Genomic DNA, 17,361 nt, shown 5'->3' with positions numbered 1-17,361 from the left:
GTTGGACTGTGAAGAAGGCTGAGTGCTGAAGAATTGATGCTTTTGAACTGTGGTGTTGGAGAACACTCTTGAGAGTCCCTTGGACTGCAAGGAGGTCCAACCAGTCCATTTTGAAGGAGATCAACCCTGGGATTTCTTTGGAAGGAATAATGCTAAAGCTGAAACTCCAGTACTTTGGCCACCTCATGCGAAGAGTTGACTCATTGGAAAAGACTCTGATGCTGGGAGGGATTGGGGGCAGGAGGAGAAGGGGACGACAGAGGATGAGATGGCTGGATGGCATGACGGACTCGACGGATGTGAGTCTGAGTGAACTCCAGGAGATGGTGATGGACAGGGAGGCCTGGCGTGCTGCAATTCATGGGGTCGCAAAGAGTCAGACATGACTGAGCGACTGAACTGAACTGAAGTAATCGCTAAGCGTCAAGAATGTATCCAGTGATGTAGCAAGCACATAGGAGATACGAAAACAAACGAAAAAGGCTTAAAGTATACTGTTTAAAATCATGGATTTCTCCAATCAAGGAGACCTAGATTCTAATCTCAGCTGTCACAGTTGAGCTATGTGATCTCGGAAACATTTATTATATTGTCTGAGTTTTAGATACTTCATCCATAAATAAGAACAATATTACCTTGCTCTGGTTTGTTGTGAGGATAAATGCTGTAATCCACAGAGAGACAGAGTGAGAAAGTTTAACACAGTCTTGGCAAACAATAACCAGTATCAATAATATTACTACTAATAATGAATGTATTCTTATTATACAATTATAATGCTGAGACATCGAGAGATCAACACAATAAAGTACGGGACCTAGAACCAGAACATGTGTTATAGACTCTCCATAATGTACAAACATCATTTGCAGGCACAGTATTCAGTTTTCAGTCATATAAACATGGTGTAGTAGAGAAGGTCTTTTTCTTTTAAACTTTGTATTTTTTAATTGGAGTAGAGGGTATTAACAATGTTGTGATAGTTTCACGTGAGCAGCAAAGGGACTCAGCCATACATATACATGTAGCCATTCTCCTCTCCCATCCAGGCTGCCCCATGACACTGAGCAGATTTCCATGTGCTATACAGTCGGACCTTGCTGGTTATCCATTTAACACTGGATAAACATTTGATTAGTGACTAATCTTTAGCTTATTTTAAGCAGCTATACCCCAATACACATAGCTGATTAACAGTGTTGTGATAGTTTCAGCTGCACAAGGAAGGGACTCAGCCATACATATACAGGTATCCATTCTTCTCCAAACTCCCCTCCCATCCAGGCCGCCACATAAAATCGAGCCGAGTTCCCTGTGCCATACAATAGGTTCTTGCTGGTTATCCATTTTAAATATAACAGTGTGTACATGCCAATCCCAAACTCCCTAACTATACTATCCCCTTCTCCTTTCCCCTGGCAACCATAAGCTCATTCTCTAAGTCTGTGAGCCTGTTTCTGTTTTATAAGTTCATTTGTATCATTTCTTGTTAGATTCCACATATAAGGTACGGCAAACAATATTGAATGGAGAAGTCTTTGGAGACAGAAGTCTGGAGTTTGAGTGCCAGCTCCACCACTTACTTTATGGATGATTTTGGGCAATTCATAATGACACTGAGATTCATTTTCTCTCACATGCGAAATGGAATAACTCAAAGTGGCATAATAATGACTAAATGAGATACTATATTATAAAAATTCCTGGCACCTTTAAAAAGTAGGAGTCAACAAAAGTCAGTTGAATTAAAGCTTGATTTATATGTTGTATGTTGCCCGTTCTTATATGAAGGTCCAGAGAAGCAAGAAGCAATTAGAGTCAGCAAGGAAAAATATGCAAGAGTGAGAAAAATGTTTTCAAAGAGTTAAATGTTTGGTAAGGTTGAAGGAAAGCACACAAACTAAAGAGTAGAAAGAGATAAAGGCTAGAGAAATATATAAGGATCCTATAGCTTGTATAACACGTTCAACATTGTAGACTTTACCATGAAGGCTATGGAAAATCAAAGAAGGCCTTTACAAGGAGAGGTACCAGACCTAAAACTGGCTGCTAGGTAACAAATGGATTGCAGGGTGGAGCAAGGAGACACAAAGTGATCTGTGCAGTGGTATAGTTAAAGGATTCAAGTAGACATATACAAGATGAATTCTGGAGGTAAAGATGGTAGGCCTTCATGATTAATTAGATATTGGTGTAGGCAGTAGAAAAGGATGACTTCAAGGTTTCCAGTTTGAGCAGTTGGGTAGATGCCGTTTACTGAGATGAAGAAGAAAGAAGGGGATACAGGTCATGTATGATGACAGCCTGGTCAAGATACAATATGCTGATAAATGATAGATTTAGAGGGGAGCACAGAAAAGAGAAAGATCCCTTCTGACATTGAGTTATAAGAGAGACAGCACTTGAACTGGGTGTGACTTTAGGAGAACAGTTAGGGCAGAGAAAGAATGCAAGGCATATTGAAGGAACGGCAAATGACTGTTCAGAACATAAGGTTTCTTTTAGGGCACTCTAACAATAAAGATAGAGGCATACTGGGACTCCAATACATAGAGCTTTGAATATTATGATAAAGAGTTGAAGCTTACCTGAGGATTTATGGTCCAAGATTGCTACTATCATTATGGCCTTAGGCAAGTCACTTAGTCCTTCTCTCTTCATTTTTCTCATTTATGAAATGAGTGGCTCCCAGATTTTTGCGTTTCACAGATCAGTACAATTTGTAAAAGGGGTGGCCATGAAGCAACAAAGGGTTGCAACATCATTTTACCAAGTATGGACATTCAGAAAAGCAAATGAATAAAAAACTATCATCTAGTACCATCACTTCATAAAACAAAGGATATTTCAAAAAAAAGAAAGATAAATGCAAATATTTTTTAAATGGGTACATTTGGTTTTTACGGAATGCGCACTTCATTGTCTTTGTTTTTCTCTTTTCATTGAGGATTGGTGCAAACTTCTGGCATTGGTCCAGAGACCAGACTTGGCAACCACTGAATCATACTCCAGGATTCATTCCAATGCTGACATTCTAGGATTTCTATGATTCCTAAGGGCTTATTCATCAAACAGTAGGGAATCATTGAAGGATTTGGGGGTAGTGAATTCATATCATCAAAGCTATGTTTTAGGAAGTTAATATGGGAGGTCTTGGAAGAGAAAAAGCGAATGGTCCAATCATGTGGCTAACACCAAAGTTGAGGCATAAATTAATAACGGCACAGGCTAAAGCACTGACAATACCTATGGAACACTGGAATAAACGTGTCCAGAGCACAGATTCTGGTAGAGCTGACAGTGTGCTTTGTAAGTCAGGCCTTGATTGGAAAGCTTGGCTTTATTCAGTGGGTCCATTTGTGCCATCCTTTTGTTTAGGAGACTTTTCAGGAAGTTGAGTCAAAAGCACCATTTTTTTTTTCTGGCTTAACATATTTAAACCACAATTTACAATGTCTCTGGGAGGAAGATAGTATATTATTCATATTGTGCTGAAGAAATCAAGGAATCAATTGGTTGAATGGGGCAAATCATGCAGAGGAAGCATATGCAAATGAGTTGCTTAAAAATCAGTGCTTGGAGAGGTCACAAATGGAAAACAGTCCTATCATGCCATACAATCAAAGCCACAGGACTCAAACAGAAAATCATAGAAAATAGCCCCTTTTATATCCTGAACTATTTCTTGCCCCAACCCTTTCCAAAGAAAATTACAAAATGGAAAGAGTGGGTCATCATGTGAAATTTGATTGAAGAGCTCCTGTTTGCTAACATTACTGAGTTAAATTCTCATACCTCTACGTTTGTGGGATATGCTAGATTTTCAGGCTTTAGAGACAAAAATAATGTATACACATTTAAAACTTCATGATATTCAAGGAAATTTGCCTTTGTTTTATTTTATCTACATTTGTTCAAATAAACCAAGGAACATCTATAGACCTTGTAAGGCCTGAGGATCTAGAAGGCGCTGCTGTCTAAGTTTCAAAAACTATGAATTAGAATTTCTAACTGGGTCACCATTTGGAATCTTTCTCCTTTAATTCTGATGAGCCTGGTGCAAAGCTTTCAGTGCTGTGGTCCACTGAATGTCACAAGTGGGTTACACAGGGCTGAGATATTGATCTCCTCAGCCCTCAGATTGTCAGAGCCTCCTCCCTCTATTCCAGTTTGCTGGACAAATACTTATTTTCAATATGCACAGTGACATGAAAAATTTGGCAGCCTTTTTGGAACACTGTGATGGGGCCTGGAGGTTAACTCTTGCATTATGCTAATTGTTTTCTTATGGGAGTCTTTATGGGAGCAGTGACAATAATAGCTTACACTTACATGGTGTTTGCCATTGTGCCAGGCAGTGTTCTAAGTATGTTTTAACCCACCTAATCCTACAACTTTTTTTTTTGGAAAAAAGCTGAAACTCCAATACTTTCGCCACCTGATGCAAAGAGCTGACTGATTTGAAAAGATCCTGATGCTGGGAAAGATTGAGGGCAGGAGGAGAAGGGGACGACAGAGCATGAGATGGTTGGATGGCATCACCGACTCGATGAACATGGGTTTGGGTGAACTCCGGGAGTTGGTGATGGACAGGGGGGCCTGGCGGCAACTGAGCAAATGAACTGAACAGAACTGAATCCTACAACAACCCTATGAAGTGCTGAGAATTACTATCCTTGTTTTACAAGTGGAAGAAAATATAGAAATTAAAGTTAAGGTCACTAAGTGAGTAACTGACAGAGCTGGGATTCCAACCCAGGATATGTATGGCTCTAGGGTCCTCATTCCAACTACCTTTTATACAAAAATGTAAAGGAAAGGCTCTGGTAGGAGGCTATTGGCCTAGTACTAGGGACTGGTATAAAAGGGGTAGAAGCCCAAAGTAGGGAAAAATAAGTTGTTAGTCCAGAGATATATTAAGGGTTAAAACAGGCTATCACAATTTCAGGTTTAGAAGAAGGCAAAAAGAGAATATGATTTAGGTTTCAAAATGAAGGCCAAAGCCAGGGAACCTCAAGAAACCAAAAAGAGAGACAGAATAGAGATCAAAGTTTCCAGAGTCAAGCTAATAAAAAAGTAATAGGAATATGAATGCTCGAATGGCAGATAGCTTTCAGGGAAATTATTAAACCAAAAAATGCCTGGAGAAGTTGTTCTCAACTGGGAGCAACATTGCCCCCTAGAGGCCATATGGGAACATTTGTGCAACATTTCTGGTTGCACAGCTTGGAGTCTGAGGATGGGAATGTGTGCTACTGATATCTAGTGGGCAGAAGCCTGGGATGCTGCTGAACATTCTGCAACACGCGGGACAGCTTCTTCCCATCCAAATCAAGAATTATCCATCCCCAAATGTCAAAGGTGCCATTATTGAGAAACTCTGGCTTAGAGGCGTGTGCTTGATTCTATGACCAACTGTGACCAGGTAGCCCCTATAGGCAATGTTTGCCAAGGATTATGATGACGGTGATGACAAAGAAATATGAGTTAAAATACCCCACCAAGACTAAAAGCAGAATCTACCATGTTGAGAGTTTACTAGATATCGTACAAAGCTCTTTATTACATTATGTTGCTTAATCCTCAAAGCCTGTAAGAGAAGTGTTATTATGAGTCCAACCTTCCACATGTGAAAAATGACACACAGAAGTGAGCACCTCGCCCAGGATGGCATAACTAGTGAGGGACCCAATCGGGAGTCACATCCAAGTTTGTCTGACCCCAGATACCATGGCTTCTCATACTTACAGTGTGTGTACAGTTGGGTCCGTGTTAACACTTGGTCCAAGAGTCAGGATCCAGAACTGGACACAAGATAAACCCTTTCCAGGTTCTGGGGTGAGGGGTCGGGGTGGGGGCAGGTGCTATGAAGAAGTGTTTGAGGAAAAAAAAATCACTGATATCATTCAGTGAATTTTCAAAAAGACTCATCACTTGAAAAACAGGTGTGCATGCCATTTTATGAAAGGAATAATCAGGAATCAGTTTATTTCAAACTTGATTCTACATTCACATTTCTTCTGGACTTGGCAGCCAACCTTCTTTCTCATGAAGGACAACCTGTGTATTATCTCTGCTAAAAGTGGAAAAGGCTGTCTAAAATTGCCCCTCTCAACAATTCTACCTGAATAAAATAACTACATTTACTATTCTTTTCAATGGTAAGTTATTACAAAATAAAGTCCTTTAAAAAACCTTCTTTTAAACTACAGTAATCCCCCTCCCCCTTTACATATGAGCTGCATATGATATCCAGAGGCCAGGCTGCATCTTGGAAATATAACAGCCCCATTCAGTCAAAGCCAGCTCTATCCCAGCTAGCTTGTGACACTACTATTAGTCCTGTCCCCCCAAACTAGCATTACAAAAGCCTGACATTCTTCTTCAGGGCCTTTTAAGTCAGATTCTATTTTCCTGCTGTCACAATTAAAGCCTCAGTCAGTTCAACATCTATTTCCGCATTTGGCAGAAGGCTCTCTGGTGACAATAAAAATGAAGGTACTTTCTTTTCTGATAGATTTTAGAGCTCATTCATAGGCAAAGCGTGTGTTTCCTTGTGGGTTATCCCAGTAAAGGGAAACAAGTATCTGAGCACTCCAGTAGTTTTCCTTTTTCTTATTTTTATAACAAAAAAAATCACTGCTCATAGAAATCAAAAGTGAAATACCTGGAGTTCATATAGTGCATTGTGTGCTCAAAGCTCTCAATATTACCTAAGTCTTTTCTTTTTATTCTCTTGGGACATGGAATCATTGGCTCCTGATTTCTGGGAGTTATTAAACTGCATTTCCTAATACAATCAGAGTTTACTAGGCCTAAGTGAGAGGCAGCTTGTACAAATGTCTTGTAGGCTTTATACTCAGTGGCTTCTGCTTAAGATAAATCTGGGGGGGGGGGTGTGTGTGTCTGTGATTTTAACTTTACAGTGCTTCATACTTCAGTGAGGGTGAGTTTAAGAAAAGTTGGGTGTAGGCTTGAATGATGTCACAATTACTGCCTCAGTGGTCCAGATAATAATTTCATGTCTGGAGCCACACTGGAGACAGCTGTTATGCCCTGAGCATCAAGTGTCTTATGACATTGCTGGTATGATTTTCATATTGCTCACTAGAATAGAAATACAGAAATTTGGGGTTAAAACTATTCCTGTGCTTATGCCGTGAATAGCATATATACTACCTGGTATCTTTTCATTTCAGAGTTAGGGGAGGAAGCAAATTAAATTCCTAACTGCCTACTGAGGATACATTTTGTGGTATATCCCAGGTCATGAAAAGAAGATGATAACACCTGGGGGAACAAGAAAAAACAACACAAAGTTTATTGAATGGCCTAAAAAGCCATTATTATGATCAGAACCAGGAGAGTCTAATTGGAAAATATTAATCTGGAGTCCATTTCACATATGCTATAAAGATTTTGAGTGAACTCCAGGAGTTGGTGATGGACAGCGAGGCCTGGCATGCTGCAATTCATGGAGTCGCAAAGAGTCGGACATGACCGAGTGACTGAACTGAACTGATAAAGCTTTTGGGAAAAAAAAAAAAAAAAAAACCTTCTAGATAACCAGAAGGATATTTATTTTACGTTCTTCAAAGAATTAATGTATGAGACAGAAAAAGACTACCATGGATCTCAAAGGCCTTCTGTTAAAAAGACCTCACCTGTGTGATATAGTAGAAATACATTATATGCTACATATATGAAAATATTGCACTTAACAGATATAACAGCAATGATTCATTACATGAACTGATAATCACTCTGGTGATCCTTCCAGTAAGCTTCTCTACTATACTTGTTTATTTATTGTATTGGGGAATAAATAAAATAAAATGTAAGGAAACAGGCAATTGAGTGGGCACTGGCAAATGATTTTTAAATGGAGGTAATTGAACACACAGAAGAACTGTACAAAAAAGATCTTCATGACCCAGATAATCACGATGGTGTGATCACTAACCTAGAGCCATACATCCTGGAATGTGAAGGCAAGTGGGCCTTAGGAAGCATCACAACGAACAAAGCTAGTGGAGGTGATGGAATTCCAGTAGAGCTGTTTCAAATCCTGAAAGATGATGCTGTGAAAGTGCTGCACTCAGTATGCCAGCAAATTTGGAAAGCTCAGCAGTGGCCACAGGACTGGAAAAAGTCAGTTTTCATTCCAATCCCAAAGAAAGGCAATACCAACGAATGCTCAAACTACCACAAAATTGCACTCATCTCACACACTAGTAAAGTAATGCTCAAAATTTTCCAAGCCAGGCTTCAACAGTACGTGAACTATGAACTTCCAGATGTTCAAGCTAGTTTAAGAAAAGGCAGAGGAACCAGGGACCAAATTGCCAACATCTGTTGGATCATCAAAAGAGCAAGAGGGTTCCAGAAAAATATCTACTTCTGCTTTATTGACTATGCCAAAGCCTTTGACTGTGTGGATCACAACAAATTGTGAAAATTCTTAAAGAGATAGGAATACCAGACCACCTGACCTGCCTCTTGAGAAATCTATACGCAAGTCAGGAAACAACAGTTAGAACTGGACATGGAACAACAGACTGGTTCCAAATAGGAAAAGGAGTACATCAAGGCTGCATATTCTTACCGTACTTCTTTAACTTCTATGCAGAGTACATCATGAGAAATGCTGAGCTGGAGGAAGCACAAGCTGGAATCAAGATTGCCAGGAGAAATATCAATAACCCCAGATATGCAGATGACACCACCCTTACGGCAGAAAGTAAAGAAGAACTAAAGAGCCTCTTGATGAAACTGAAAGAGGAGAGTGAAAAAGTTTGCTTAAACTCAACATTCAGAAAACTAAGATCATGGCATCTGGTCCCATCACTTCAGGGCAAATAGATGGGGAAACAGTGGAGACAGTGTGAGACTTTATTTTTCTGGGCTCCAAAATCACTGTGCATGGTGATTGCAGCCATGAAATTAAAAGACACTTACTCCTTGGAAGGAAAGCTATGACCAACCTAGACAGCATATTAAAAAGCAGAGAAATTACTTTGTCAACAAAGGTCTGTCTAGTCAAGGCTTTGGTTTTTCCAGTAGTCATGTATGGATGTGAGAGTTGGACTATAAGGAAAGCTGAGCGCCAAAGAATTGATGCTTTTGAACTGTGGTGTTGAAGAAGACTCTTGAGAGTCCCTTGGACTGCAAGGAGATCCAATCAGTCCATCCTAAAGGAGATCAGTCCTGGGTGTTCATTGGAAGGACTGATGTTGAAGCTGAAACTCCAATACTTTGGCCACCTGATGCGAAGAGCTGACTCTTTTGAAAAGACCCTGATGCTGGGAAAGATTGAGGGCAGGAGGAGAAGGGGATGACAGAGGATGAGATGGTTGGATGGCATCACCGACTCAATGGACATGAGTTTGGGTGGACTCTGGGAGTTGTTGATAGACAGGGAGGCCTGGCGTGCTGCAGTCCAAGGGGTCGTAGAGTCGGACACAACTGAGCGACTGAACTGAACTGAACTGAAATTGTGATAAAAGATCTTTACTTCTTATATCCATTCAAGAATTTATACATTATTCCCCAGAATTAAATGTGAGCCTCTAGATAGATTACTTATCCTGAAATTATGAAATAAATTAAATCTAGTTCTCATTTTTTTATTTACTGATAGGTTGTAACTTGTAAGTCTTTGATATATGGGCCAGTAAACAGGATATTCAGTTTTGCATATTTGATGAAGTTAAAAAAGTCAAATCAGTTATTCATCTAGGAGAAAGCCACCTTTGAAATTTATAGAGATTTGTACCAAGACATATCCACTTCTACAAAGTTTTAGATTTATATTTCGCTGCACTCTACTTCAGTTCAGTGCCAATCACAGATAAAACTGTAAGATTGTCTTTTGAAAACTTGCTTCCCTTTTCTCTCTTGTCCAAGTACTCAGGGCTCTCAGGATATTCTGTTTTCTCCTTCAATAAAACTGTTCTGGAGATCAGAGAGGACAATATATACAAATGGCCTGGTAGAAGGATCTAGGCTTTGGATTCTGCCTCCCCTAATCACTGCAACTCCATAGTAAAGGGTGTTTGTCCTATGAATGGACTATCCTGGGCTCAACTGTTGATGTTAGAATTTGAGAGTGAACGACCAGTGTGAGGAGTGAGAGGTTTGAGTTGCTGGTCCAGTGCCAAATAATAAGGATAGCGGAGATTGAAGGAGTGTTTATTATACTGGACATTGTTCTCTTTACATGGAAAACTCATTTATCTTCAAAACATGGATATGAAGTCATCAGCTGTATGAGCTATGCACCATCATTATCCCAATTTACAGACAAGAAAGCTGAGGTACAGAGAGGTTAAGTTACTTGTCTAAGATCACAGAGCTAATAAGTAGCTCAGCAAAAATTCCAACCCAGAAGATTTGCCTCTAGGACTTGTGTTCAAGTCATTACATTTTACTCTGATTTTGCTCTATTATAAGTTTTTAATCTAAAAAGTAATATACATTAATTAGAGATTTTTTTGAAAATAACTAAAAGTAAAAAATAAATGAAAGTATTTATTTGCAAACCTATCAGCAGAAATAATCACTGTTGAATTTTAGGTAGATATGTATCTTTCCAGACACATATACATCTTTTACAAAAGTAAAATCAAACTGTAATATCATTTTATAAAAGAAGTATACCCTTTGACTTAATGGTTTGACTTGTAGATATCTATACTAGAGGAAAAAAAAAACCAGTTATGGAGAAATAATGACATGGACATATTCCCACCAAATAGTTGTTTACGATTCACGGGGTCGCAAAGAGTCGGACACGACTGAGCGACTGAATTAAACTGAACCGAAACTGGAAAGAATTCAAATGTCCATCATCATGGCACATTTATCCAATGGATCATAATGTAGCCATTAAAATCATAATTTGAGAATTTCATAACATTTAGAAAATGCTTATGTAAAACATTAAGTTTTAAAACACAGCATACAAAATTGTAAAGACAGTTTGGTTACAACTATGTAACCTTTATGGAGAGGAAAAAAGCCTGATGAAATAGAACAAAATGCTGACAGAAGCTGTATAAGCACAGTAGGTAAATCTTTTAAAATTCATTGTATATTTTATAAGTATTTGCAATACAATTTTTTCTAATTAACTATTTTCAATTTCAAAGACACAAAATAAAAAAAAAATACTCCAAAGAACATATTAAACTACACATAATGCTAGCCTTGCTTTGCTTGATAGAAAGTCAAAAATTCACTAGCTATGTCTAACGATTTTCTGAGGATAAATAAACCTTCCAAGGACCATGACTCTTCAACTTAGCAACCTGACCAACCTTTCTATTTTAGAGGATTCCTCATTTTTTTCAACAGAGTAGCTATGTTAGATCTATTGCCTAGGTTTCAGTATGCAGCCAATTGCTATGCTTTCCTGGTTTTCTTTTAAGATAAAATATGATATATGAGACCTTGGAAAGATAGAAATGAGGTCTTCCTTATTGCAGAGTAGGAATTTTCAAAATTTATCCCCCAAAGTGATACAGTGTCAGACAAAATTGCCAGGGCCTGCTGACTTAAAAGATCAATTTAATTGCAACATGCTTCTTGTTTCTTTTTAAATAAATCAATAGACGTGCCTTAATTGAGATTAAATAAATGAGAACCAGGCTTAACCTTATTGCAGAATTGATATTTTCAACATTTTGTCCCAGAAGGTTATATCCTGTCTATTTTGACCATTGGCTCAGTTCCATAAATATAGCTGACTTGTCTGGTCCATTGACGGTTAAAACAGAATGGACTGAATCTGCTCTGATGTTATATTTCTCATCCCATTCTACTCAGCCCTATGAATCTAGCCAGTAATCTTTCCCTCTTCTCAACAAAAACCTTTGTGGATAATTGCAGTAGATGTGGCCAAAAGTATCAGCAGGATTTCCTTGAGACGGTGAAGAAAATTTGGAGAGAAAAGTCACGGGTAATGATGGAAAGGAAAAAGATCATATAATTAAAATGTTGATAATGAAATATTTTAGTATAGGAATTCTCTAAGAAGTTACTGAATCGCATCCTTTGTCAGTGAGGAGGAAATTAACAATTGTTAATATCTACCATGTGGTTGGTGGGAGATCTCATAAGGTTGTATGATAAAGGTTGTTAGTTTATACATAAATCAAGCAATATCATAATTCATTTACAGGTCAGTCAGAGAATAAAAGTCAGTTTAAAATGCCAGTTAAGAGTTAATTTAGGTAACTTTCTAGGTGGTTTCTCTCATTTATTTTCCTTTGTTCTTACTGGAAATGTCTGTATGAATGAAAGGATAGGTAAACAATCAGGCTGATGGAAAAAAAAAAAAGTCTTGTGTAACTACTTTCAAAGCAATCCTCAGTAAAAGATTGCTTGGTTAAAAAAAATGTACAAACCATACAGACTGAATGTGCCAGTGTGTAGGAGGGAATTAGAGTAACTGACTAATCTGCTGAAGCAAGGGAATTCTTCCTACAATATATTCTTCATCTAGGTATATGTATGAAAAAGCATTTACAATTTCTGTTAAGAATGAGGTTATAATATAAACAAGACAATACACAAACCTCCACAAATTCTTCAGAGTGCAAGCAAGTCTACATTGAACAACTGATTATGATGTGTAGAGTTGTCACAAGACTGGATTTCTCCATCTCCAGTTAAGTTACTTTCATAACCAATGGTATAGATGTAGTTAAATAAAAGTCATTTATTCATTCAATAATTTACTGAACACATACATTCTCTCACAAAGGAACTATTCTAGCCACTAGGACTATGTGAGTGAACAAGAGACAAAAATTCATGCTTTTATTCTAATGAGAAAAGACAGACAAGAAGCAAGCAAAACTAGCAAGTAAATTGCAGAGATTGTTAAAAAATAATAAACCATATGAAAAAAGAAAAGTTTAGATCAAGGTAAGATGGATAGAGATTGTGGTGTAGTGTTCTTTCTCTCCCCTTCTGTGTGTGTGTGTGTGTGTGTGTGTGTGTGTGTGTGTTAGGGAGCAGTCCACTATGGCAGCAGGGGAGTTTTTGTTACTAACATTGTTTAGAATGCTGACACATGGTGATAATAAAAAAACAGACCAACATTTAGTTAGACTTATTTATATTTCCATGGTTTCAGCCTTAGTATATTCTTAGTATATTAGAATATTAGTATATTCAGCCACTAAGTGTATTTTTGCACACACTCTAGCTTAAAATCTGAAATAATTAAGGACACTGGCTTTTGTTGTACTGGGTTTGCATCTGATTGCTATCTACCTTTGTTTCTCCTGGTTCTAGTTAAAAGCTTCCCTAACCAGAATACCTTTGAACTTTTGATCAGGCAAGTGATTTCTAAGATAACATAACAGCCCTGTGCTCAGTCTGGCAAAAGCATAAGGATATCACTAGATTTTGTTTTGATTCTTTTAAGAGATGAGTTTTTGTTTTGATGATTTCATTTAAAATGATACTTGCCTTATCCACATGCACACACTTACCATATATGGAGCCAACGTCCCTACCATCTCCTCACCTTTAGTTCCTTTCTGAAGGCTCCACATCCTATTCATTATGAAATTTGTGAGAGAGTTCCAACTCAGGTAAAATCTGAGACCAGCTATTAATTTGAATGCTTTGTTAATAAACAGGTCTCTATATGTTTTGAGGAACTCCTAGACTTTCCAATAACGAATCTACACGGAAGATGACAGAGTAGACCATCCAACATAAACTATCAAAAACAATGCTACTTCCTGCATCAAACAAGTGGGATCTGTGCTGGCACTGGCGGGCCAGACAGTACTACAACCTCCCAGTGGGGGAGGGGGGCATCATGCCTAATATTTTGACACACTACTCTTTTAAATGAAAAGGTAGTTAAACTGCTTCATACAATCAGTTATAAAGGGAGATAGGAGCAGGAAAAGATGCAGATGGAAGAAAATAACAACAACAATGGAAAGGGTTATCTTTCAGAAGTTTAACTCTTTAGAGGCACTATTGCTGGGCCCACCTGGAGGAGGGCCATTGCAGTTTGACTGCCCTTGGCTTCACCATAGCACCGGACCATCTGTAATGCTCTGATGATGCAACTGTGAGCACCTCCAAAATCAGCCGGGCAACAAGGGCCCTGGGGAGAAGGGTATGGTGGAAAATTGACAGGCGGAGGGTCGTATAATCTGTATGTGAGCCTAGACAAAGATCCAGGCTCCAATGAACGACACTGACCTTATCAGTTCAGCTAGAGGAAATCCGTCACAGAGTTGAGGAATATCCTCTGTGTCTGCTGCACCATTCAAGGTGCTGTGACTGATAAAGGCATGGTCTTTCTCTCTAAACTGTTTGCAGGCTTACCTCTCTTCATCAGCAAAGAATATCTGAGTATCTATGCCTACAATCTTGGTACTAATATAAACTAAGGCCAAGTGCTTCACTGAATCCCTTCCTATGCAAGTAGAGAGTAAAAGTGATGAGAACATCAAAACTGTGCGTTTTGACCTGGTGAAGAAGCTGCCTGCCAATGTAGGAGACCTGGGTTTGATCCCTGGTCTGGGAAGATCCCACACGCCATGGAGAAACTGAGCCTATGTGCCACCACTGCTGAGCCTCTGCACCGCTGCTGAGCCTGTGCCCTAGAGCCCATGTCCCAGAAGAGAAGTCATCGCAAGAGGAGCCCACGAGCCACAACTAGAGAGTAGCCCCTGCTCGCTGCAGCCAGAGAAAACCCCGCAGAGCAGCGAAGGCCCAGGACAGCCAAAAATGAATAGAAAGACATATATGAAGCTGCTAAAAAACTGAGTGGGCCACAGCACGCGCCACCCAGATCACCATGTCAAACTTTTAACAGGGGATAAAGGAGTACAAAATGGGAAGGTGTGATTAATTTCCAAGCATTTTTCCTGAAACACTTTGGGTTCTCTTAAAGTCCATGTTTTGTCATTTATAAATGTACTGAACAGGTTTGTTTATTCAAAGTATTAAATTTACCTGCAGCAATTGATACTTTTAGAACTGTACTTCTCACCATTTAGAGTAACATCTCCATTTATCAGTTTCATATTTACTGCTTTCAGTCATCAAGGGACTCTCTTTCATTTGTTAGGAGTTTGAGTAAGGAGTTTGTGTTAGGAGTTTGAGTAAAATAAGTACCCATTCTCCCTCTTACATTTCTCTATACAAAAAGTGTTAGCAATATAAGATGTAAAACCTCAAAATAAAGCAATTCCACTTCATATTTTATATACTTTCTCCATCATTCAAGCTTCAAATTAAATCCTTTCTCCTCTGTGAATCCTCTGAGTATTCCCAACCAAAGTGGCCTCTCTTTTCTTCCACTACATGGAAAACGTATTGCCGACTCTACTTTTCTATAATACTTTTCTATTTTCTGCTTTGGGTTGTTACTAAATAATTTTACCACATACATGTTTCCTAGTCATGTTATCAGATTTTTAAGGACAAGACACTCAATCTAACATATTGCTTGATTACCTATTAGATGCAAGGTCCTGGGTCAGTGCCATAATTATAGTGAACTAGGGAGTATGTGTCAGAGAAGGCAATGGCGACCCACTCCAGTGTTCTTGCCTGGAGAATCCCAGGGACGGGGGAGCCTGGTGGGCTGCCCTCTATGGGGTCGCACAGAGTCGGACACGACTAAAGTGACTCAGCAGCAGCAGCAGCAGCAGCAGAGAGCATGTGTATCTTAGAAGCAGTCACGCTAAAACAAAACATTTTGCTATTTAAACAAACACATCTGGCCTGCACGCTGCCAGGTTGTAAATACTGGCTTAAACTAGGGTGTTAGAAGTGGGAATGGAAAAGAGAGTACACGAGAAACAGAATTAACAAGCTGTGAAAGCTCATTTGATTTTTGATGGGAAAGGAAAATGGCATCAAATATAAAGATCAGGTAGAAGATAATATGTGTGGTTCATCCCATTAAGAAGGTATCAACAGAGTACCCATGATAATGTTGCCAGTAGGGCAGCAGGAAATCTGTATCTCGAATCCAAAAGAAAAGCCAGAGATTGACATGTAGAGTTTAGGAGTCATGCTGAATAGGGGATGTTACTCAGAAAGAGTGTAGAACTGGAAAAGAAACAAGGATAGGACCATGGGGAATACATGGGTCTGGTACACTCAAGATGGCTATTCTCTTGCTTTTTGTACATCTCTGCTCAAGCAGCACCTGCTTCACTTACTTGTCCTGGTCCCAGCTAGCAAGTGTTCTAACTTTAGATCAGAGCATCTCCACTATGATAGCTTATCAAAGGGGTGATGAGGTGTGAGCCCCTCTACCAGTTTACCTAGTAACCAATAAGCCAACCTGACATCAATTCCCACTTTAACTGGCAATTTTTCTTTCCCCTCAGGAGCAAAGACTATCTCCTTGTCCTGCCCTGCTATCTGTCACAAACAGTGTGGCATTGCTCCAGCATGTTGCATCAGACATGTAAGCTACCCCCATCCATTAAACCAAAGATGTCTCTGTCAATGATTCTAGGTTCTTTCTTCAGTCTTGAAACTGGGTAAGTACAGGACTACCAGGCCTGTGGGGTGCAGCTTCATCATATGTTATAGATATAAAGGAAAGGGAAGGCTGCATCTCTGACTAAGGAGTAGAGCCAAGAGAATGTAGTGCCTCAGAACCCAAAGGAGAAATAAAAGTTGTAGGGAATAGTATAGACTTGAAAGACTATCAAAGTATTTGGCACATAGTAGGCACGACTGAGTGACTTCACTTTGACTTTTCACTTTCATGCATTGGAGAAGGAAATGGCAACCCACTCCAGTGTTCTTACCTGGAGAATCCCAGGGACGGGGGAGCCTGGTGGGCTGCCGTCTATGGGGTCGCACAGAGTCGGACACAACTGAAGCAACTTAGCAGCAGTAGCAGCAGCAGGCATGCGATACAGATTTGTTGAATGAATGAATGATGCCTGAGAGGATCCATTGCAGAAAAGGCAAGAAAATCAGGCCCCCCTGACAGGCCTTTTCAGGACAAGAGCATCTCAGCTACCACCAGCAACTGGGCTTCTCAATTCTAGCTCTGCAGTGTGTGAGTGATAACTATCATTTTACAACTTTATCTGATCTATTCTATAAGGCTTAACACATCTCGTGTTTGGAGGACAATCATTTTCTTTTGAGGTGAATGGCTCTTCGATCACTTGTATTTTCAGAGTGCAAAATGTGTGGCTATTCCCCAGCACCATAACTCAGTTTTAGTTTATTTCAATCAGTTTCAAGGTCTGTAAAGGACTACAGAAATTTTCTTCATAACAGCCATGAAAGCTCTAAATGAGAAACATTTAATCTCAACCAATAACTATACTCATTTGGGTATGCATTTTT

The 17,361-nt window shown here is 39.2% G+C and overlaps 1 protein-coding gene across 1 annotated transcript in view; it reads right to left on the bottom strand.

Moving 5' to 3' along the window:
- Nucleotides 1-17,361, bottom strand: part of IL1RAPL2 (interleukin 1 receptor accessory protein like 2) — a 1,194,055-nt gene that overhangs the window by 433,436 nt on the left and 743,258 nt on the right. The gene's annotated exons all lie outside the window — the stretch shown is intronic.

This window comes from Ovis canadensis, chromosome X (assembly GCF_042477335.2).
Source record: "Ovis canadensis isolate MfBH-ARS-UI-01 breed Bighorn chromosome X, ARS-UI_OviCan_v2, whole genome shotgun sequence".
Taxonomy (NCBI): Eukaryota; Metazoa; Chordata; class Mammalia; order Artiodactyla; family Bovidae; genus Ovis; species Ovis canadensis.
Note: the sequence above shows the minus strand (reverse complement) of the source record. Positions and strands in the feature narration are given on the sequence as shown.